Source organism: Procambarus clarkii, chromosome 39, assembly GCF_040958095.1.
Source record: "Procambarus clarkii isolate CNS0578487 chromosome 39, FALCON_Pclarkii_2.0, whole genome shotgun sequence".
Classification (NCBI taxonomy): Eukaryota; Metazoa; Arthropoda; class Malacostraca; order Decapoda; family Cambaridae; genus Procambarus; species Procambarus clarkii.
In genome coordinates this window covers 32,753,439-32,776,614 of record NC_091188.1, presented here as the reverse complement: position 1 = coordinate 32,776,614, position 23,176 = coordinate 32,753,439, and the positions used below count along the sequence as shown (strand labels likewise).

Below are 23,176 nucleotides of genomic sequence, written 5' to 3'. Positions count from 1 at the left end.
TGCATACCATGCAAGCAAATGGAGAAAATTGTGCGAAATAAGCTAGTCGAACATCTGGAGCGAAGGAACTTTGTGTCACAACACCAACATGGTTTCAGGGATGGCAAGTCATGCCTCACAGGATTAATTGAATACCACAATCAGGCAACAAGAATCAGACAAGCAAGAGAGGGGTGGGCAGACTGCATATTTTTGGATTGTCAAATCCTTTGACACAGTGCCACACCAGAGACTGGTGCGAAAGCTGGAGATGCAGGCCGGAGTGAAAGGGAAGGTACTCCATTGGATAAGGGAGTACCTAAGTAACAGAAGGCAGCGAGTCACTGTGCGGGGTGAGGTCTCAGAGTGGCGATATTCAATAGTCACCAGTAGGGTCCCGCAAGGTTCAGTCCTTGGACCCATACTGTTTCTTATACATGTAAATGATCTTCCAGATGGTATAGAATCATTCCTCTCATTGTTTGCTGATGATGGAAAAATTATGAGGAGGATTAAGACGGAGGAAGACAGTATGAGACTAAAATGACCTAGACAGATTGCGTGAATGGTCTAACAAATGGCTACTAAATTTCCACTCTAGTAAATGTAAGGTAATGAAACTAGGCAGTGGAAACAGGAGGCCAGACACAGGATACAGAATGGGAGATGAAGTCCTTCATGAAACGGACAGAGAGAAGGATCTAGTTGATATCACACCAAACCTGTCTCCTGAAGCCCACATCAAAAGAATAACATCTGCGGCATATGCGAGGCTGGCCATCAGAACTACCTTCAAGAACCTGTGTAAGGAATCATTCAGAGCCTTGTATACCACATATGTAAGACCAATCTTGGAGAATGCTGCCCGAGAATGCAGCCCGTACCCTGTCAAGCACAAGGCGAAGCTTGAAAAAATTCAGAGATATGCCACTGGCTAGAGCCAGAACTAAGAGGCATGAGTTACGAAGAAAGGCTGCGAGAACAACCTGTCCTCTTAAAAAGAACGTCTCTTTTGGCCGTTTGCCCGTATGGCCGAATTTGGACGTAATTTGAAAATGAAAAAAAAAATGTAAATTTGGGATTTTTTTTTTCCAACAACAGTAAGTTAAGGGTCCTCTGATAGGTTAGGTGGGCAGGAAATTCTCAAAGTTTCAAAACGGTATGAAAAACGTGAATTTAAAGTCATCTATTCAAACCTTACAGAGTCGGCCGGACGACAAACAGAAAACGGAACAGTACGTCACTTTTGTGAGTCGATTTCATTTCAAATTACGTCCAAATTTGGCCATAGTGCGCATATGAGCCAAAAGTGACGTTCTTTTTAAGAGGACGGGTTGGCGAGAAATGCACCTCGACACTAAAAGACAGAAGAGTAAGGGGAGACATGATCATTACCAACAAAATTCTCAGAGGAATTGACTGGGTAGATAAAGGTAAACTGTTTAACACGGGGGGTACGTGAACAAGGGGACACAGGTGGAAACTGAGTACCCAATGAGCCACAGGGAGGTTAGAAAGAACTTTCAGTGTCAGTACTTAACAGATGGCATGCATTAGGCAGTGATGTGGAGGCTGATTCCATACACAGTTTCAAATGTAGATATGATAAAGCCCAGTAGGCTCAGGAATCTGTACATCAGTTGATTGACAGTTGAAAGCCGGCGGGACCAAAGAGCCAGAGCTCAACCCCGCAAGCACAATTAGGCGAGTACACACACATTAGTTGATATCACACCAAACCTGTCTCCTGAAGCCCACATAAAAAGAATAACGTCTGCGGCAAATGCGAGGCTGGCTAACATCAGAACAGCCTTCAGGAACCTGTGTAAGGAATCATTCAGAACCTTGTACACCACATATGTTAGACCAATCCTGGAGTATGCGGCCCCAGCATGGAACCCGTACCTTGTCAAGCACAAGACGAAGCTGGAAAAAGTTCAGAGGTATGCCACTAGACTAGTCCCAGAACTAAGAGGCATGAGTTACGAGGAAAGGCTGCGGGAAATGCACCTTACGACACTGGAAGACAGAAGAGTAAGGGGAGACATGATCACAACCTACAAAATCCTCAGAGGAATCGACCGGGTAGACAAAGATAAACTATTCAACACTGGTGGTACACGAACAAGGGGACACAGGTGGAAACTGAGAACCCACATGAGCCTCAGGGACGTTAGAAAGAACTTTTTCAGTGTCAGTAGTTAACAGATAGAATGCATTAGGCAGTGATGTAGTGAAGGCTGATTCCATACACAGTTTCAAATGTAGATATGATAGAGCCCAGTAGGCTCAGGAATCTGTACACCTGTTGATTGACAGTTGAGAGGCGGGACCAAAGAGCAAAAGCTCAACCCCCGCAAGCACAACTAGGTGAATACATATACCTGTAGCGCGCCCTCACACACCTGTAACGCTCTCACACCTGTAGCGCCCTCTCTCACACATACCTGTAGCGCCATCTCACACACCTGTAACGCTTTCACACCTGTAGCGCCCTCTCACACACATACCTGTAGCGCCATCTCGCACACCTGCAGCTCCTTCAAACACCTGTAGCGCCCTCACACACCTGGAACAGAAAGACCCTTCTAAGTATGTTTTGAACAAATTAACTAGTGCATTCAACTTTAAAATGTCTATACAAGTACAAACATGTAAAGGCCATATGCAGACTGATAATCTGGAAATAGAAAGGATTGTAGTAGCTGCATTGTAATCCTTAAGTTTAAATACTTTCGAAAGGAAAATGTCGCTTTAGATGTCAGTGAGAGGTTGTGTTAGCTGGAGCTCTGGAGTAACATTATTATTGCAATAATGGAAGGATTAGTGAAGGATTTGGTGAGTCTGGTTGGGGCTCTGATAGTAGAGATGGATTCCCTGCGGGAGGGGGTACGACGACCAAGACTTCGGGAGGAAACGAAAGAGGAGACCAGTGTTGACGAAACCTCATCGTAGAGAGTCGTGAAGGACAGGGGTCTTAAGAAGACCTTGACAAGGCTGCCTACAGACGCCCTAAGGACAGCAAATTCATTTGCCGTGTTGGAGGACGAGTGCTGTGGTGCGCCTGCAGCGAGGAAATCAGCGAGGAGCGGTGGAGCGCAGGCCCCTCAGGCTGCTCAGAAAGTTAAGGAGGTACCGAAGCGAATTTTGGTTGTGGGACATTCCCAGGAGAGGTATTTAGACAACGTTTTGTGCCAGAGATAGGGGGAACAGATTAAGGGTTTGCTATCCGGGAGCTGGAATTGGTGATATTGTTGGAAACATGAATGATATTATGATGGGAAATGGGAACAAACCCATTATTTGTATTAGTGCAGGGGATAATGATGTTGGGCGAGTTAGGAGTGAGGAATTAATACAGAGATTCAGGACAGCCACTGAATTAGTTAGGAGCAAGGGAGGAATCCCTATTATATGTGGCATTCTTCCCAGAAAGGGAGTGGGAAATGAATGGATGTCGAGGGCACTTGTTGTCAATTGCCGGCTGGAAAGATATTGCAAATCAAATGCAATATCTTTCATAGACAACTGGGAACACTTCTATGGAAGAAATGAAATGTATGCTCGTGATGGGGTGCATCTATCGAGGGCTGGGGTTGTTGCTGTTGCGAACTCGTTGGAACCAGTGGTTAGAGGTGTTTGTTTGGGTTTAAACTGTTAGTAGATAGTGGTATGGAAATTGATTTAGGGAAGGAGGTAATAAAAGTTATGTGTTCGTAAGAGAAAAGAATTGGCAAAATGATCAGGGAAAGAAAAGGGCCTCAAAATAACAATTCACTTAGGATATATTACACTAACAGTAGAAGTCTAAGAAATAAAATTAATGAATTAAATGCTCTTGTCAGCACAGAAAAAAGAGATATTATTGCACTTACCGAAACGTGGATGAATGTAGAAAATAGAGAACTATTAGCTGAATATCAGATAAATGGATTTAAACTATTTCACACAGATATATTAGACGAGGAGGGGGAGTAGCCATATATGTTAGGGACAATTTGAAATGTAGTCTCAAAGAGGGAATCAAAACTGAGCCCCACACAGAAACTATTTGGATAGAATTAAACGAAAAAGCAAATAATATTATAATAGGAGTTATATATAGGCCACCAAATTTAGACAGAATGGAAGCAAAGCATCTATGGGATGAAATATCTAGAGCATCTAGATCTAACAGTATTTATGTCATGGGTGACTTTAATTTTAGTGGAATAAACTGGGTGAACAAAACAGGGAATAGTGAAGCAGAAGATTTTCTAGAATTAATTGACGATTCCTTTCTTACATAACACATTAAGGAACCAACGCGGTTAAATAATATTTTAGATTTAGTGTTAACTAACAGGGAAACACAAATTAATGACATCGAAATAGGGAGTGAGCTAGGGAACAGTGATCACAAAGTAATCAGATTTAGCATAGAATGGAATAGACCTGTAGGAGAAAATTCTGTTAAAGTGCCAAATTTTCGAAAAGCTGATTTTAATAGCCTAAGAATTTTTTTGGGTCAAATAGATTGGAAAGTCTTGGGTATGGGGTGTGGGCCGGTCTTGGAGCGAGACATGAACCCAGCGATAGGTGACGTAAAAGGAGATTTCGATGTGGATTTTATATATAACTTATTTAAGAATATTCTAAACAAAGCACAGGAACGTAGTATACCATACAAATTGAATAGATCAAATACTAATGACCCAAAGTGGATAACAAATAATTTAAAGAACCTTATAGGTAAAAAGAGAGCTTGGTACAAAAGGATTAAGAATGGGGAAGTCAGTTTAGAACAGGAATTCATACAACTGGTTAGAAATGTTAAGAGAGATTAGGAAAGCAAAAAGAAACTATGAAGTTCGCATAGCAAGCAAAGTCAAATCCTAAAGGGTTTTTTTCAGTTATATCGAACTAAGACTAGGGAAAGGATAGGTCCATTAAAATCTGAGACGGTTCAAATAACGGATAATGACAAGGAGATGAGTAGTATTTTTAACAAATACTTTATATCTGTATTTACTAAAGAAGAACTTAGCAATATGCCTTCAGCCGAACAAGTCTATGTGGGTGGGGATGAGGACAGGTTGACTAGTTTAGCAGTTACCAGGGAGGATGTAATTAAACAATTAGAAAAACTAAAACCAAACTGAGGGATGAAAATGCTGACCTCAGCTGACCATACTTTCACGTGAAAGAGACAACGCTAAATGAAGAGTGATAAACAAAAAAATGGCGTTGAAGAAAGTCAATTGTTTTATATCCAGACAAGAGAGGTTATAAAAGGTGGAACAGAGTGTATAGAACTGGCTGAAAGACCAACTTACATACTAGAATCACATATACAATTATATGCCACAACAGAGCTACAACTACAACAGGAAACACGTAAACTTGCAACAATCAATACTGGTCTGAACAAAACCAATATGTCCTCACATAATGGACCTGCCTGAAAAATTTTCATCAAATTACCTCAAATACAGTAACCTCATTCATATTTGCCAACATTCAAGGTCGAAAAACTGGGATAGAAAAAAAAGCACAGTTCATAAAGGGCCTCTTCGCCGAGTCAAACAGTATTTAGACCTTTCACACAAACCCATGCATGGAAACTCTTGGACAGTGAGATCTGGATAACAATATTATCTATATAGACGTGATCGGGTAAATAGGTCACATGGAGGAGTAGGTCTTTATATAGGAGAAGATCTTATATGCTCTGAGCTTCTTAACTCTCCAAATGCAGTGGTAGTTAACTCTACTGGGAGTAGAGTTAACATCTTTCTTTTCTCTATTCTTCTAGTAAGAAGATCTAATAAACTTGGTTATTATTCTAATGAACTACTTAGATTCTGTGACAAATTTTAACTTAACCAGCAGGTAAGTGTCAACTAGGAACGAAAATATTCTAGATGTGAACGTCACCTACAAAGAAGACATAATCAGCGACATTACAATCTTGGATAAAACACACTCAGATCACAAGCTCATTTAAGTGCAAACCAACATCAGTACTTGTAATAGGCCTAAAACATTTATCAAGCGAGAGAGGTTATTCTATAAACTAAATTATAATAAAAGGATTGACTGGGAAAAGATACAGGGAACAAACAATTTTCCCATTGAATGTTTATAAGCCATACAAATCCTAAACAAGGCATAGAACAATTAACTTCCAAAAAATATAAAGTCTTTCTGAAACTTGTTCCCGTGTTGAGAGCCAGAAAGAGGACCAACGAAGAAAGAGGACGCAGACGGCACTACAAAAGAAGAAAATAACGAAAATGTTTAAGGAGACAACTATCCCTACAAAGATGGAATAATTTAAACGGAGTTTGAATTAATCTAGCAAAGACTAAAGCAATTATATCAGATTGATGAAATGCAATTACGACAAAGCCATTCAAGAGAGAAAAAAATTTCTTTATATATGCGAAATCACCAAAAAACTATGTATTGGACCTTTTTTTTTTTTCTTTACAAGTGAAGGTTCATACACAGATGATAAAGATATTACTGACACCCCCAAAACAATGTGATTTCTACGGCTGTTTTTAGGTTTCAGCATTTTTTATTACTTAAACAATTGTTTAGCATCCCAATAAATAGCATGAAAGTGGACGATCCGGATGAACTAATCCATAAGGGCCGTGACGAGGATTCGAACCTGCGTTCGAGAGGATAGACGCAGGTGATATAGATGCATCATTTGATACATCACGCTATTGTGATTTCAGTGTGTATGGAAGATCCGGACATCATCTTTATGCCTGATATCCAAACACATGAAATTATGACATTAACTCGAATTTTGCAGATTTTGAAGGAGAAATTAATAACATGGACTCTTACCCCGGGTCCAGACTCGTGTTATTTATTATTTATAAAGACATGCTAAGTGCCAGCAGCACAGTGGGAAGAAATATCTTTGACACAGGGGAGATACCAGATTCGCTGAAATTAATAGGTTTTGCTCCTCTTTACAAGGGAGGAGCAAAACCTAATGGGGTTGGAGGTCCCTGTGCCCTTCTTCACCACTTTCGAGGTCAACCTCGCAACTCTCAGTTCCTGCGACGGCGCTGGAACCAATCGTATTGGCGTATGCCTTTCCATTGGAGACTTTCAGCGCCGTGGAGAGGGGGGACCTGCTGCCTGGGTAACAGCTTCTCCCCCGACTCAACCTACCCTGGCTTTGCGCCCTGGTGAGGCCACTCCAGATCGACAACCAGAACGCAACTCCATAGTCTCCTGAGACTGATGGGTGCCTACTACTAACAAGGGAGGGAGCAAAGCATTGGCAAAGAATTATAGACCAGTGGCACTAACGACCCACATAAACGTATTTGAGTGCGTGATCACGGGTCAGGGGCCAGATTCACGAAGCAATTAAGCAAGTATTTACGAACGTGTACATATTTCCTCAATCTTTGGCGACTTCGGTAACATTTATTAAAACAGTTTTCAAGCATGAAAACCTCCCAATTAACTGTTGTTATTGTTATAAACAGCCACCTGGTGATTTGGAGCTCATTAACTGTTTAATAAGTTTAAACAAAGCCGCCAAAGATTGAGAAAAGATGGACAGGTTCGTAAGTGCTTGCGTAACTGCTTCGGGAATCTGGCTCCAGGTCTCCAGTTTCCTGGAGACCCATGACCTACACAACCCAGGTTAATAAGGATTTAGAGTGGAAAGATCATGCATATCACAGTTACTTGACCACTCCGACAAAATAACCGAGGTATTAGTAGAAAAACAGTGCAGATGTGGTATACACGGACTTCATATAGTTATTTCATAAATGTGATCATGGAGTGATAGCACACAAAATGAGGTCAATGGGAATAATAGGTAAAGTAGAACGGTGAATATTCGTTTGTGTGGAACAACACACATACAGAGTAACAGTCAACCAAATAAAATGGAGTTCAAGCACAGCTAGAAGCTCTGTACCTCTACTCAAAGTAAAGTCCACTGTACCACTGCTTTTCCTTAAGTCTTATATCAGATATAGACAAAAATTGAAATATTAGGATCCAAATGTTAGTCATGATGAGTTGATTAACAATACACTTCAGGATTGTTACAAAATTATTGAAAGAAAACAAGTTGTTATATTGATCAATAGTTCATATTGTAAATAAATGAACGATTGTTTTCTTTCCCTTTAAACTACTGTTAGACCCCTACTATACTCATTAGATAAAAAAATCCTGTTTTAGTCTAGCCTTTATTTATTTATAAATTTAAACTTATGGTACTACCTCTTAATTATACTCTCTATCTTGCACTACCGTCCTATTGTTCTGGTGATTTGTTTCCTGTAGGAACTTGGCCTCTTTGGAAGTCAGGTTACCTCACAGCTGTTTCTGCTTCCCTCCCTCTCTATCTGCTTCTGCAGTACAGTCTAGCTGCTGCTGCTGGAGACTTGAACATTCGGGAACATTACAGCTCCTTTTCCAATTCTATATTTGTGCGGAAAACCACAGAAACATTAAATCTCACCACTTAAATAACTACGACAGCACAGGTAGTGATGATCCGGTTGAGATGAATGCCAGTTTAAACATATCTCTGAACAAATCCCCAAGGGCCGTGACGAGGATTCGAACCTGCATCCGAGAGCATCCCAGATGCTGCTTTAATGGAGCTACGACATGGTCGAGGAGTTGAAACCGAAGTTCAGTAGAACTAACGTGATCCTGCAGCCTCTCCGAGGCACAAACCAGGATTTTACAAAAGCCGTTCTCCCTCTTGTGTAATGAAGTAAGGGCGAAGAGGGAGAACGGCCTATTGACATAGCTCGAGTGCATGGGGGGAGTTGTGTAAAACCCTGGTTTGTGCCTCGAAGAGGCTGCAGGATCCTGCATGTTCTACTGTTGAAAGTTCGCTTTTAACTCCTTGACCATGTCCCCGACTATCCAAGTGGTTGGGCACCATTACTTCCCCCCCCCCCCCCCTTCCCATCCCAAATCCTAACCCTGACCCCTTCCCAGTGCTATATAGTCGTAATGGCTTGGCGCTTTCCCCGTGATAATTCCTTTCCCTTCCTTGACCATATCGTAGTTCAGTCGATTAAGGCAGCGTCTGGGATGTTCTCGGACGCAGGTTCGAATCCTCGTCACGGCCCTTGTGGATTTGTTCATTTGATGCATCACGCTATTGTGATTTCTATGTGCATATATCCTCTGCATAGGGACCAGGGCCTCAGACACCAGAGGCCGCACATAAGCGTCTAGGTGACAGTAGAAGGAATAGCAGAGAACGGGTGGGGCAGCCATAGTCTAGTTTAGACAGCACAAGAGAGGAGTGCAAACATGAGTGCGCTTTATCAACTCGCCAGGAATTGTGGGACAAGTCCAAGGGATGGGAAGGGCCTCAGAACATTAATTTCAGAAGCAGTAGATCAGCTGATGCCAATGATCAGCTGCCAGAGTTTAGCATTATACTTGTACAGAAGCGGATTTGCATAGTGACAAGGAGAGTCGAGGAATGACATCTTTGGAGTAAAAGTCAGCTTAAATCTTACCTGGAGAGACCTTTAAGCCGTGAATATTAGCCCAGGACGACACGCTATCACAATTTGGAATCTGTTGGATGAAGGAGAAATTGTAACAACGACAGCAGTGTGTATACATAGTGGACCAAGAATACACCAGAGGAAAGGGACAAAGATCGCACGAGAACAATCAGGAAAAGTTTAGAAAGTAATTTAAAATCCTACAGGGGGTAACACTTGCATTGTTGAAAAGAGTGAGAAAGCAGCACCAAGTCTCGCTTTAAAGGTACAACTACAGAAAGCTCTCAAGGAAAAATGGGACGTCTGTCGTCACGTCTGTCGCTCCAGCACACTGATAAGATTTTGTCACACTTTCGCAGCTGACAATCACACACTGCAATACCAATACCAAACGCTGGCATTTTCCTCCTGTGGGCCTTGACGGTGCCACATACGCCGGTGTTGTGGTCAAGGAGGAACCTGGTCAGCAAGGGATTGATGTAGTTGTCCGTGAATAGAATATGCCAATAGTTCAGCAACGCTTCCACGAGTGTTTTGACAATGCCAGAGAGCCCGTGTGGATCTTCACCTGGTATGTCAACGTCTGTACCTGAATACAGTATCATGTCCATGACTTTACCAGTTTCATAGTCACATAACACGAAAAACATAGTCCAAATCAATGCCGCTTTGATGGGATGTACTGCCTGAACGTAAGTCGTCCTTTAAGAGGACTAGCGATTCATCAATCACCACATTCTGCCTTGGTACAAAGTAATCACAGAACTTTCCTCTCATATCACTAAAAATCTTCCGCAGCTTCCAAAGTCTGTCCTGTCTGTCTTCATTATCATTGTTCTCAAAGTGCAGACACCTATCACACGACATGTACCGGTTTAACACAGGGGATGGAACAAGGCTGTCTTTGCTCCAATAATCCTGGATCACGTTTTTCAGAATGTTATCATTATCGGAAAGTTTATCGAAATGTTTTAGCATTTAGCTAAATGCTAAAACACGCACATTTCCTCATTTGTCGTGTCTTTCCATCGTGTCATGCAAGAGGCAGGTAAAATGCCCGAGTCAATGAGGCTGTGAGCATATCTGTTCGTCTCTGCAACTTGAAGGTCCATGAATTCCTTGTCAAAATACGCCATAAAACAGTCAATTTCAGCCATATCATCACCTGTATAGGCAAATAACGATGTCACACCAACATCGGTACCATCAAATATTGGAATTTGTGGGACAAAATTTTCACAATCCTCCCACACAAGTACACCTGTGGGTTTGGTTTTAACGCCAACACCATGGCCAACACTACTACGAGCACCAAAAACACAGCTCCGTCGTCTTGTGCTAGAGCTGCGTATAGGTGTGCAAGAGCTGCTTATAGGTATGCCAGGAGATGAGTGTTCTGCGTAGTGTAGGCCTACCATGAACACCTGATGTTGAGGGAACACTGTCGTCATTGACCTCCGGCCGCGTGACACGTTGCTACTTGCGTCGGCGTGTTACTGGGGCAGCAAAACCCCGCCTAGTAACACCATCGCTATTCGTACTCGGTTCGTCAACACTGCTTGTATCGAAGTCTATTTCACTGAAGCCCGAGAATGATTCATCACATGTTATATCCCTAAATAAACTGGCATCAGAGGACACATACGGTGGTGGTGACTCTAGCAGGTGTTGACCCAGGGCAGCGAAGCATGCCGGGTTAGGCACGTGTACACACAGGTGACCTTTTCCACCTCATTCTCCCACTCACTCGTGTCAGACATCTGTGTTAGGTCTTTATCTGGATTGTAGTCTAAATCATCATCCATCGCTCTCATACAATATGTCTCGTATTTTGTCCTCAGTCATTTTCCTGGACCGCGAGCTCTTAGAGAAGGCATCTGACTTGGTTGTTTCCTTGAAACTGAAGCTCCCCACGGCCCTGGGACATACTGGAATTTTTTCAAAATGGCGGACAATCACTGGAGCCCTCAGTCATCCATTACGTACCCGCGTCCCCGCACGCCAGATTTGAATAGTACTCTATACCCAAGAGATCCCTGAGGCACGTTGCACACCAACTGTCCAGCGCCTCAAGGGGCATTGCACAGTGTAGTGGTTAGGGAAGTAGACCTTAGGTTTATTTGTGATTTAGTTAAATTTAGTCTTGGAGAATACTTTTGTTTCATATTTAATCCCCAGGCTGGTGTTTTAAGGATACGTTTTGAGCGTAAATAAATAAACAAATTGGTGACATGGCGAATATCCCATTTTCCTTGAGAAGCCACTGAAACTTCTTTTTAATTCAGTAAGTAGTTAGTATGTTCCTAACATAACCGTTTTTGCTTGGTATCTAAGGTGCTAATAATTTAGTGTCTGAATTTCCGACAAACAGTGACATTCAATACATGACTAACAACAACGTTAAGGAGGAAATAGACGAGTACAGGCTATAAAGGCTAAAAAGTGCGAACTCTCTCATTCATTACCAACATCAGATCAGCAATAACTGAACTGCAGCGATGAAGAACATGTACAAAGTTTGGAACAAATTTATCTTCGATCTTTCCGATCATCCACAACATGTGTTGGAGAAAGGCATCAACAATAATGAGGGCGACTTAAGATTTCCAACTGATAGGTTTAGCTGCATGAATGGCCCTGATGGCTACTGAACTTCATTGTGGGAGGATGGAGGCATTGGTGAAGTGTGTTGAAACGAGTGGATACGGATTAAAACAGCGGCGTGCTGAATATCAGTTGCCGTATAATAGGAAGGAATGTGAACGCCAGTAACCTCCATAACGACGTCAGTCGACTATACTACCGTGACGGGGTGAGACGCAGGAACAACTTCAGAAGAAACAGCCTATGTGAGGACCGAGGCATTCTTGCCATTCTGTTAGAAACGTTAAATGTGATATCTTCCTAACTGGAAGACAGGTGTGGTAGTTTCAATGATGTGTGATGAACTCTTATGTAGTGGGGAGGGAGAATGAGGACTGTCGAGATGAGGATGAATATTGGCCTGGACGGTCATTGTCTGGTCAATGGGGAGGGCTGAAGACTCGACAAAGTCAGACGGACTAACAACGGAAACAGAAGGGTGAGGAGGTTGAGGAGTAACGCCAATATGGCGGGTAGGGGAGGTCTGGGGAACAAAGGGAGTGTATACGGGATGAAGAACCCACACAGAACACCCCTCATTCAGACCATAAAGGATCAAGAGAAGGGGTTGAGCTGATGAAGGTCTCTGGGTTTCCAAACGACTTGGAAATCGTTATGAAACTGAGGATGGGAAGAAGGGAGTAGAGAAGTAATGACACAAGCATTACTCATGTAAGACAAGAGGGAGAGATGCTGCACATATCGTCAAGCCAAGGTAACATATATGGTCTGTGTTCCAGGCTGAGGATGGCATGTTCTTTATAGTACACGTATCATCGGGAAAAGGTGATGAAGCAAACATAAGGATGACTGGCACGACTTTATGTGGCCGGGTTCCCAGCATAAGACACCAAACAGCAACAACTCTACAACACACTGTGGGTTTAAACCCATATTCCAGCACGTACCACAGAGGCGTGGAGAGGGACTATCATCATACCTACATTTTAAACTGTATGGAGTCAGCCTCCACCACATCACTCAGGGACCACATGTGCTGTGTGTACAAGTCTATGGGACGAGCATAGAAGGCAGGCTTACTGTTAGTACAAGACTTTTTATTGTGATATGGTCTTCCTGGATGCATGCAGATTCCCATGACCAGCCAGAGTTACACTGCTAAACACGAGCATAGAAGGCAGGCTTACTGTTAGTACAAGACTTTTTATTGTGATATGGTTTTCCTGGATGCATGCAGATTCCCATGACCAGCCAGAGTTACACTGCTAAACACCAACAACCAGTGTAGGTTTGAGTTAACACAGACCCGACGGTGAACATGTAATTATCTGTGTGGCACCACAAGTGTTGCTCCTGTCAGTAAATTTATATCTTGCTAACATGACGCATCATTCCTGAATAGCTGATTCTGCATGCCATTTATTTTCAGTGCCAGAGTATCCAGCTTGGAACTCTTGGATACTTCATTGCAAACCGGCAGTGTCAAAAGGTGTTTCCGATTGGTTGTCATAGAAAGTGTTAACACAGGATTTACACATGAATGGACCACGAGACTGATCAACTAGGCCTCCCAGTGTCTCTGACACGACAAAATCTTTGTTCCCACCAATTTAAAATATCGTAACTACCCAACATATCACAAATGTTTTGTAAAAGAAAATGTTGTGTTCATTTGTGTTTGCATTAAGCCCTTAAATACTGCCTCTCGCATTAGAGCATTCAACTCTGGGCTCGTCAACCCAGACGACCCCAGATGTGATTCAGTAATTACAGAATATTGATGAAAATACTTGGACAAGTCCTTTAGAGTGCTCTGGTTGCACTGATAACTCACTATCAGAGAATCAGACCCAGTAAATCCAGTGGATAAGGACCAACCCACGAGAGCCTTACTCTCCCTGTGCACCCAGTAGCTGTCCGCAAAGCTCTCCTAGATGCAACACTCCAACTACCTATCCTCGACCTCCCATCCATATGCAGATTGGTGACATTGCACACACATTCATTCAAGGATAGTACATTTCAAATCTTCCTCGTCTATACAGCAAATTAATGTGTATGGAAGAATACTATTGATGCATTGTGGCAATCAACTAATAGCAAACATTTCTGTATTGATTTGATACGCCTGAAAACCTAATGGGACAAAATATTGACATTTAACTCTTAATATGTCCTACATGTTGGTGAACCATGTTATCACAAAACACTGACCAGAGATGAAGACTACTACTTTATTGGACGAGGGACCATACAACCAGAGCCGTCTTACCACATGGGACCGTGGGGCACTTGCTTGGGGGCCCCACGAGCATAGGACATGTTCATTATGGAAGCAGAATGTTTACATATTTAGGTTTTGGTGCCAGCACACTTATATAATACATCCCTACATCCTGGTGTAGGACCAAATGCTAAATATTTAAGATATATATTTCAACAAGAAAAACCATTTCAGCAGAAATGAAACAGTTTTGAGTAGAGCACAGAAGAGGTAGAGCGCTGCAGGAGGAGAAAATAGGAAACTTCCAAAATTAACATCGTGGTTCAACTCAGATGAAACGACAACCACTCACGATTTCTTCAGATATAGCATCCACTCCTACAATGTCAGCCACTAGTACTGTTCCTTCAGATACAGCATCCACACCAGCAATGTCAGCCACTAGTACTGTTCCTTCAGATACAGCATCCACACCAGCAATGTCAGCCACTAGTACTGTTCCTTCAGATACAGCATCCACACCAGCAATGTCAGCCACTAGTACTGTTCCTTCAGATACAGCATCCACACCAGCAATGTCAGCCACTAGTTCTGTCATTCAGATACAGCATCCACTCCTGCAATGTCAGGCACTAGTTCTGTCATTCAGATATAGCATCCACTCCTACAATGTCAGCCACTAGTACTGTTCCTTCAGATACAGCATCCACACCAGCAATGTCAGCCACTAGTTCTGTCATTCAGATACAGCATCCACTCCAGCAATGTCAGCCACTAGTACTGTTCCTTCAGATACAGCATCCACACCAGCAATGTCAGCCACTAGTACTGTTCCTTCAGATACAGCATCCACACCAGCAATGTCAGCCACTAGTTCTGTCATTCAGATACAGCATCCACTCCAGCAATGTCAGCCACTAGTACTGTCATTCAGATACAGCATCCACTCCTGCAATGTCAGGCACTAGTTCTGTCATTCAGATATAGCATCCACACCTACAATGTCAGCCACTAGTACTGTTCCTTCAGATACAGCATCCACACCTACAACCATTCCTGCTACCAATCATCCAGTTTCAGCAGACATACCATCTTTGCCTGTTGCTGCTGATGGTGACATCTTACAAGAGGAAATGCCCAAATCTGTAACAGTAAAGGAGTTTGCAATTCAAGAGATAGATCCGGGGCTATGGAATATTAATGTTACCAACACAATAGATTACTGGATTCGTAATGGTCCCTCTGTAATAACCCTTGCCCTCTTTTGTAATAATTCTGAGCGCTATCCTTACTTCTCTCTACTCTTTCCCTTCATCCAATACCCCAGCTTAACACTGTATGTCCAGCTTAACACTGTTCAGTATGACCCCTCACTGGACTGTCACGAATATAAGCTGAATATTAAATGAGGAGGACACAACACGAATAGAGGTTATTAATTTATAACTAATAATTAGAATCATTAAACACAGCCACCACCTTCCCAAAACATAAGTGTCAAAATTATTGTTTTCCCCAAAAAGGAAGGACTAAATCATGGAACTCAAAGGGGCAAGTAAATGAATCTTAAAGGATTAATACTGTAATCTTACTGAACTGAAGGGGGATTCAAGAGCGACTTTAATATTCCTAAGATGGAGAACACGGGAACTTTCCAAGTCAACACAGCACACATAAAAATGACAAAGTAGAAAAATATAAATAAAAAAAACAAGGGGAATTAACTGAATACCACTGGAACCAATGTATTTCTCTATAGTAATTGAGCACGTACATTAAAATCAAATTTGAAAGGTCCTAGCACATCCTAAGAAGCAAAATGGGTATCTACTGAGGACATCAAGTGCACAATACCTTAAAACCGCACTGAGGCCAAGTTGTAGACGGCTTGCCTCCCACAGGTCAAGGGGACCTGTACCCCTCTAAGCTCCAGAACACACTGCCGAAATTTTTTTTTACCAGCTTACCGGTGGAAAGGAATTGCTCCTCCCACAATCTAATACAGCCCCAGGGTTCCACCCATTAATTGGCTACACCCAACCATTTAAAACTAAGGCTGAGGTCTGGTTCTCCAGGGTCAATAAGGACTTGGCACTTATCTACCGCCAATCACCTTCCATGATCTGCAGTGGAAGGATACATGAAATTCTTGAAGGTTTAGTCAGCTCTCCCAGCTATGCGAAGGGGACACGGTGCCACTGTAGTGGACGACCCGAGCCTGGGGCCCATCAGAGCAATGTTTATGGAAACTGATAAATTATGTTCAACCCCGTCTCCTTCAAGATAAAGGGTAGGGACATTTGAATCGTCTGGTATGGGGAAGGAACCAGTGAGAGGGGAAGAGAGGGAATTGAGAGGTGGATGGAGAGGGAACCGAGAGGGAATGGAGTGCGGGGAGCCTAGGTACCGAGGACCCGCTAGCAAGACCACCCTCAGGTCAGCCTGTTGGCCCTTGACAAATGGGCAAAAGGGGGGGAGGAAGAGGGGGGAGACAAATGACGGGCAATGGGAGGGGAGAAAAGGGGAGAGAGGGAGAAGGAAGGAGGGGAGAACCATGATCTGAGCACCAGATCATTACACCTCATCATGACAATCATTACAGCAACCTTTCAAATTCACGCAGAGTGTATAAAACAGTTAGATTAGAGAATATGAAGGAAAGTTATTTATCAAACTGTGTTCAAACGTGAACTGCAGAATGCCTAGTATGTAAAACGTGAATGGCTACTCTATTCACTATCCCAAGACCGTTTGTACTGCTTTGCATGTCGCCTATTGTCCAAGAATAAATGTCTCCTTTGTACATTTGGCGTTCAATGACTGGAAGCACAGAAATATATTGTAGAACAAGAAACTGGAGAACATTGAAAGTGCATGACATCATATTTGATACAACAAAGAAAATGGAAGTGTAGATTCTTTATTACTTGAGCAACATCGGTCAGCAGGATTATTGCCATAAAGTGTTGCCACTTTGTGGGTTCTGTAATTCCCATTCCTGCCTCTAGAGGTTTGCAATTTTGGAGAAAATCAGATTATTGAATCAGCAAAAAATGAGAACTATTTAGGTATACTAGAGATGCTGAGTGAATTTGACCCTTTCTTGTAAGAACATCTCAATGAATGAAAATTCTGGACAATGGAATCCGTCATTTATCTGCAAATATTTGTGAGGAATTTATTGAATTACTGGGACAACAGGTTCTATAAACTATACTTACCCATATTACCCATGGGTCACCCATATCGTAGCCAGGGGTGATTGTAAACAGATGCCATCTTGAGAAGAATCTAGTACAGGCCTCCCTTGTTTCCCAGGCCTTACTGGCCAGACACCTTGGCGAGCGGGAGTCTGCAGCCAGCCCCATGACACAAAAACATGTATTGATAAACTCAAGGCAAACCACCCTGTTCAGGCAAAATGCCCAAATTGTTCCAAGGCACATCATGCCTGGAACTTGAAATCCCCTGAAAGGCTCAAAAGGCTTCAAACGAACCCCACCACGCCAACAGCGGAGCCGAAACCTCTACCAAAACGAATACCAGCTCCCCATGCCCACTAAAACCGCGTGGGGTCTACCAACTCAGGAAGAGGGGGCACACGGCCCTTCATCGGCCATGGTGAAGGGTGAGAAGACCTCTGTACAGGACGAAAAGAAAGATGGAGGACACAAGAATCATGTTCAAAGCAGTCGGCCTCCCATTTCATCCAGCAAGCACACTGGGGCCAATAGGAGTAGCAATTCCAGTGTCAAAGTTACCACCGAGAAGGGTCTAAAAGCTACTAGACCCCAAACCTGCACAACATTAAATGGTGCTCCCACTGAACTGGACGTTCTCTGGCCAATGCTCAAAACTTTGGTCACTGAGTTGATCGAAAGTCTGCTGTCTTCACATGGAATCAAGCAAACCACAGAGACTCGGAAGACAATTGAGCACAGGCTCAAGAAATTCGAAGATGTAATATCCACACCGTTAAGACAGCAGGGCAGGAGACACCCCCATAAAAAACAGATAGTCCAGCTCGTCGGAAAGCGACATTGATGAGTCAATTTCAGGTCCACTAAGAACCTATACACCAATTGCAACTTCCATGGCGTGTTCATCAGACTCCATTGATACCACGGAATTATCAGCAAATTCCAAGAACCTAGAGGTCTAAAGATCCTGCAATGGAATGCGCAAGGACTGCGCACTAAATTGCAACACTTGCAATGCATAGCAGCAACCAAGGGCATAGACATCCTAATACTACAGGAGAGCTTGCTTCGAGCCGGATTAGAACCTAAAATCTCAGGCTATCGAGGCTTCTTCCTTCCATGGATCAATGGGCAATCCAGGGGATGTGCAATCTATGTAAAATGTGACCTGATCTCCAAGTCCATAACCAGCCCACCCAATTGTGGAGCAGGGACAGAGGTAATGGGAGTTACCATTGAGCCAAGACATGACAAACTTGAAGTGTTCAATGTGTACAGGCCTCCACATGCCGAAATGGATCTCTGTTATTTGGACACGCGACAACAACAAACACAATCATTTGTGGAGATTTTAATGCCTATCATCGATAGGCACTGGGCTCGAACAGAACAAATGAAGCCGGCATTCACATTACACATCTACTGGACCAGCTTCCAGAAATACAAATCCTAAACAAGAATGAACCTACCCACATCCAAGGAGGCAGATTAGACCTAACCTTCGTTTCAGCCTCCCTAAGAGATGCAGCAACATGGTCAGTTGAGCCCACACTCACAAGCGACCACTATGGGGACCAAATTGATCTTCAGTTAGACCTACCCACCCCACCTCCGCCTTCATCTGAAGCCTGGAACTTTGCTTTAGCAAACTGGGACCGATTTCAAAACCTCATTTCAGAGTGGCAAACAAACTATGATCTTCCCGAAGACATTAATCAGGCAGAACAAGAATTTGTCAAAGCGATTCAAAGTGCAGCCAACCACTCAATCCCACTGAAAAAACAGTCCACCGGACACCATAAAGATCATTGGTACTATTGGGAACGTGTCAAAGAACTCAGCCATAGACTCAACAGAACAAGAAAGCTATACAAAATGCAGCCAAGTGACCGCAACAGGATCTTACTTTGTGAGGTCAAGGAACATGTGCATCGAGAGACCAGACAAATAAATGAACAAAAGTGGCTGGAATGGTGTTCACACCTGAATGAACACGCTTCTCTCCGAGAGATGTGGCAGCAAATTCACCGAGCCAAAGGGAATAAAACACCTACAGCTCCACACCCCAAGGATCCTCAACAGGAAGCCGAAGTACTGGCAACCAGGTTTGCAGAGAGAGCAGCCAGCAATCAACTTCCACCAGATGTATTAGCAGTACAGACCGGACTAGAGGAAGAAAGGTGGCACAGAATCCTTACAGCATGTGAAGAAGTCTCTGACACTAATGCCCCCTTCACACTGGATGAGCTCAATCGGGCTAAGAAAAACTCCAAGGATACATCCCCTGGAACCGACAAAATAACCTATAAAATGATTAGAAACCTCGGCCCAGAGGGAGACGCTGCATACCTAAGGTTAATTAATTTAGCCTGGACTTCTCAAACTAGACCTTTTGCTTGGAATAGAGCAGACATAGTGCCGATCCCAAAACCCAAAGATCCAACTAATCCCAGGCCCATCTCTCTCCAAAGCTGTGCAGCCAAGACGGCTGACAGAATGGCACTCAACAGACTGGAGTGGAAAATGCCTAAACTGCACCATGATATGTATGCTTATAGAAGAGGGGTTGCCACAGTGGAATGTATTACAACTCTGTTAGCCCACTTGAATGACAGACCAGGAATGCTGATATTCCTGGACCTCGAAAAAGCCTTTGAACTGGCTATCGCCCCAGCTATTCTCTGCTGCCTCATTGACAAAGAGGTCAGAGGCAACCTGCTCTCCTGGACCAAAAACTGTCTCAAACAGAGAAGCAAGAGTAAAACTTCATGGCACAGTCTCTGAGTACAAAAGACACGAAAATGGTACACCGCAAGGGGGTATTCTCAGCCCTCTTCTCTACAACTGTTTAATGGAAAGAATAATGAGGTTGAAACTTCCACATCACTGCAGGCTGTTAAACTACGCGGACGACTTTGTCATCATCATAAAAGGAAGGGATGCGGCGCGCCTTGCACCCAAATGCTTAGACTGCATCAATAAAGAGGCAAAACAGATTGGGATCAAACTCAACCCCTCAAAGTCAAAGGCCATGTCCACAAAAATAGCGAAGCCCAACATCCAACTTACAGTACAGGATCAACCAATTGAATGGGTCGACACCTATCAGTATCTAGGAATCATCCTGGACACACACATGAATTTTAATGCTGAGGAGAGAGCGAACTGCGGCCCGGACGGCAATTCTCAGGTCGCTAACCTCCCTTTCTGGAGGAGCCAATCTGCAAGTCCTTCGCACATACTATGTACAGGCAGTCAGATCAGTGATCGATTATGCCGCACCTGCACTCACAAATCTATCACACCAACAGTGGAAAAAGCTTGAAGTTGCCCAAAACAATGCTATGAGAGCCGCACTGGGAGCCCCCCCCATGTGGACCAGGCTTGAAACTCTTAGACTGGAGACGGGTTTGCCCTCTCTACAAGAAAGAATATCACAAAGGACAGCTACAATTGTCAGTAAGATAATTGTTTCTTCTGATCCAATCCCAGTACGGCAGGACTTGGTGGTTGGACTTGGCCAAAACATTGGAAACTCTTGGGTTGCAAGAGCAGGAAAAGTCCTAAACAGACTACATTTAAAAAACATGATTCTTGATAGAGAGGGTGATCATCCACACCCAAATTACACTCCTTCCGCGCCGTGGGAAGAGCCTACTTTCAAAATAGTAATAGAAAGTCTCCAATGAAAAAGGCTGCCTATGACCTGACAATCCTAAGGCGCATAATAGAAGAGCAAATGTATAGCATAGCAGTACCAGGAGCCACCCACATCTTCATACACGGATCGGTGGACACAGAATATGAGAGTGCTGGCGCTGCTCTTTGCACGACCAGCGTACAGGCATATTGGAGACTGGGAGGACTAGTATCATCAACCCAAACTGAGCTGTTTGCAATACAACAGGCATTCGCATATGTGATTGCACATAACACTCAAAATGCAATCATACACACGGACTCAAAAGCTGCACTTCAAATACTAGGACAAAAACAGTGATAAGATAATGTGGAAATAATTACCACCATTTTGTATCTTGGAGCAGTCGCTAAAGGCAAAGGACTCAACATAAGTTTAAACTGGATCCCATCCCATATTGGAATCCCATTAAATGAAAAAGCTGATGAAATTGCTAAATTGGCAACTCGTCATCCAGTGATACATAAAACAATTCAACCCAGCCTAGAGAACATAAAAAACATCAACACCAAAAAACTCTCACATCTCAACAAAGCCTACCTACACCAGAGAATAGCTGAAGGTTCGCCATCTGCAACATGGTATCTTCAGGCAACCAAATTAGAAAGGTTAAATATCCCAAAAGGAATCCACAGGGAAATAGCAGTTAGGTTATATAGACTACGTCTAGGTTACAGATGCAACTGGGAGATTGGTGAACCCCAACAGAGTGTGCATCTTCTGCCAAACTGTCACAGAAAAGCCATTACTTCACTATCTTCTGGAATGTGAAGCAACCAATAACTTTGGAAGAGCTTTAAGAGTTCCTGAATCATGCATTGGCCACCCTGAAGCCATCAACACAGCCACCCTCCTGGTCAACAGAGGTGTTCAGCAGCTGGACACCCTCATAAAGACTGTGAAGCAGTATCCTCCCCCGCGATAGCAGCTTGATGGTTAAATGCAAACTCAGAATACTGAGAAAAAAAAATTGTACCACTTACGGGCTATTCATGCCCGTGCCACCTCTTAGGTGGCTTAATCTTCATCAATCAATCAATGCCTCAGGGTGAAAAAACTGTCCATTTGTTTCTCCCTCCACCGGGGATCGAACCTGGAACCGAAGGACTACGAATACCGAGCGCTGTCCACTCAGCTCTCATGCCCAATTAGTACAGTAACATTGGAATACCGCTGGAGTGTCTCAAATGTAATATAAATCTTTCCGATATCGAGGTGTATTGCAGTGTACAGGGGAGAGATCAGCACAACAAGAGGCCTACACGATCTAGCGATGGTGATCTAGATCTGGGGGTAGTGATCCAGACGATCCTATTGATAGAATGGACCACCAGATTCTGTGGGAACAAACGTTGCTGCTCCCGATCACAAAAGGAAGACTCTCTCCAGTTCAAGTTCTGACAGTGATGCATTTACCATCCTGCGACCAAAGTCAACAGGACGAACCACTCCACTAAGACCAATTAAGAAGAGGGGCCTCCACCGATGAACACTCCATCTACCCAGACAAAATCCCTACTGCCAGTCTTCAAGGTGCAGCATGCTGAGGGTAAGTCCTCGTACGCCATTGTAGTGGACCTGAAAAATAAAGAGTACCCCCAGCTCAAGATCAGAGCAAAGCCAAACCTCAGAGGCGTATATATTCCGAGGCCTAAAGACGAGACAGTTTATAACGATTCTTAAAAATTACAGGAAATTCAACGAACTCAAGCCAGAGGACAAAATAAGGAAAATCATTGACCTCCACTATCCCTTGCACATGGCCCTAAAGCATTTCGGAAAGCAGAATTATGTGGCGTCAGCAGAAAGATACCGGGTGAAATCCAAGAAGCAGGAAACCTGAACAGTTTTTCTCCCAGTAAAAGGATAGATTCCAGAGAAAATTGATCTTGGCATTTGGGGCGTGGTCCAACAAAGGTTTTACACCCTAGAGCACCTCCGATGCTTCAAATGTCAGATT

General features: G+C 43.3%; 1 long non-coding RNA gene across 1 annotated transcript in view; it reads right to left on the bottom strand.

Annotated features, from left to right (window-relative positions):
* LOC138372771 (uncharacterized) overlaps positions 1–23,176 on the bottom strand; it is a 126,857-nt gene that overhangs the window by 1,100 nt on the left and 102,581 nt on the right. The window contains exon 2 of the long non-coding RNA XR_011230954.1: positions 1–2,548. This exon is cut by the window's left edge and continues 1,100 nt beyond it. This is a non-coding gene — a long non-coding RNA (uncharacterized lncRNA). The remainder of the gene's footprint in view (positions 2,549–23,176) is intronic.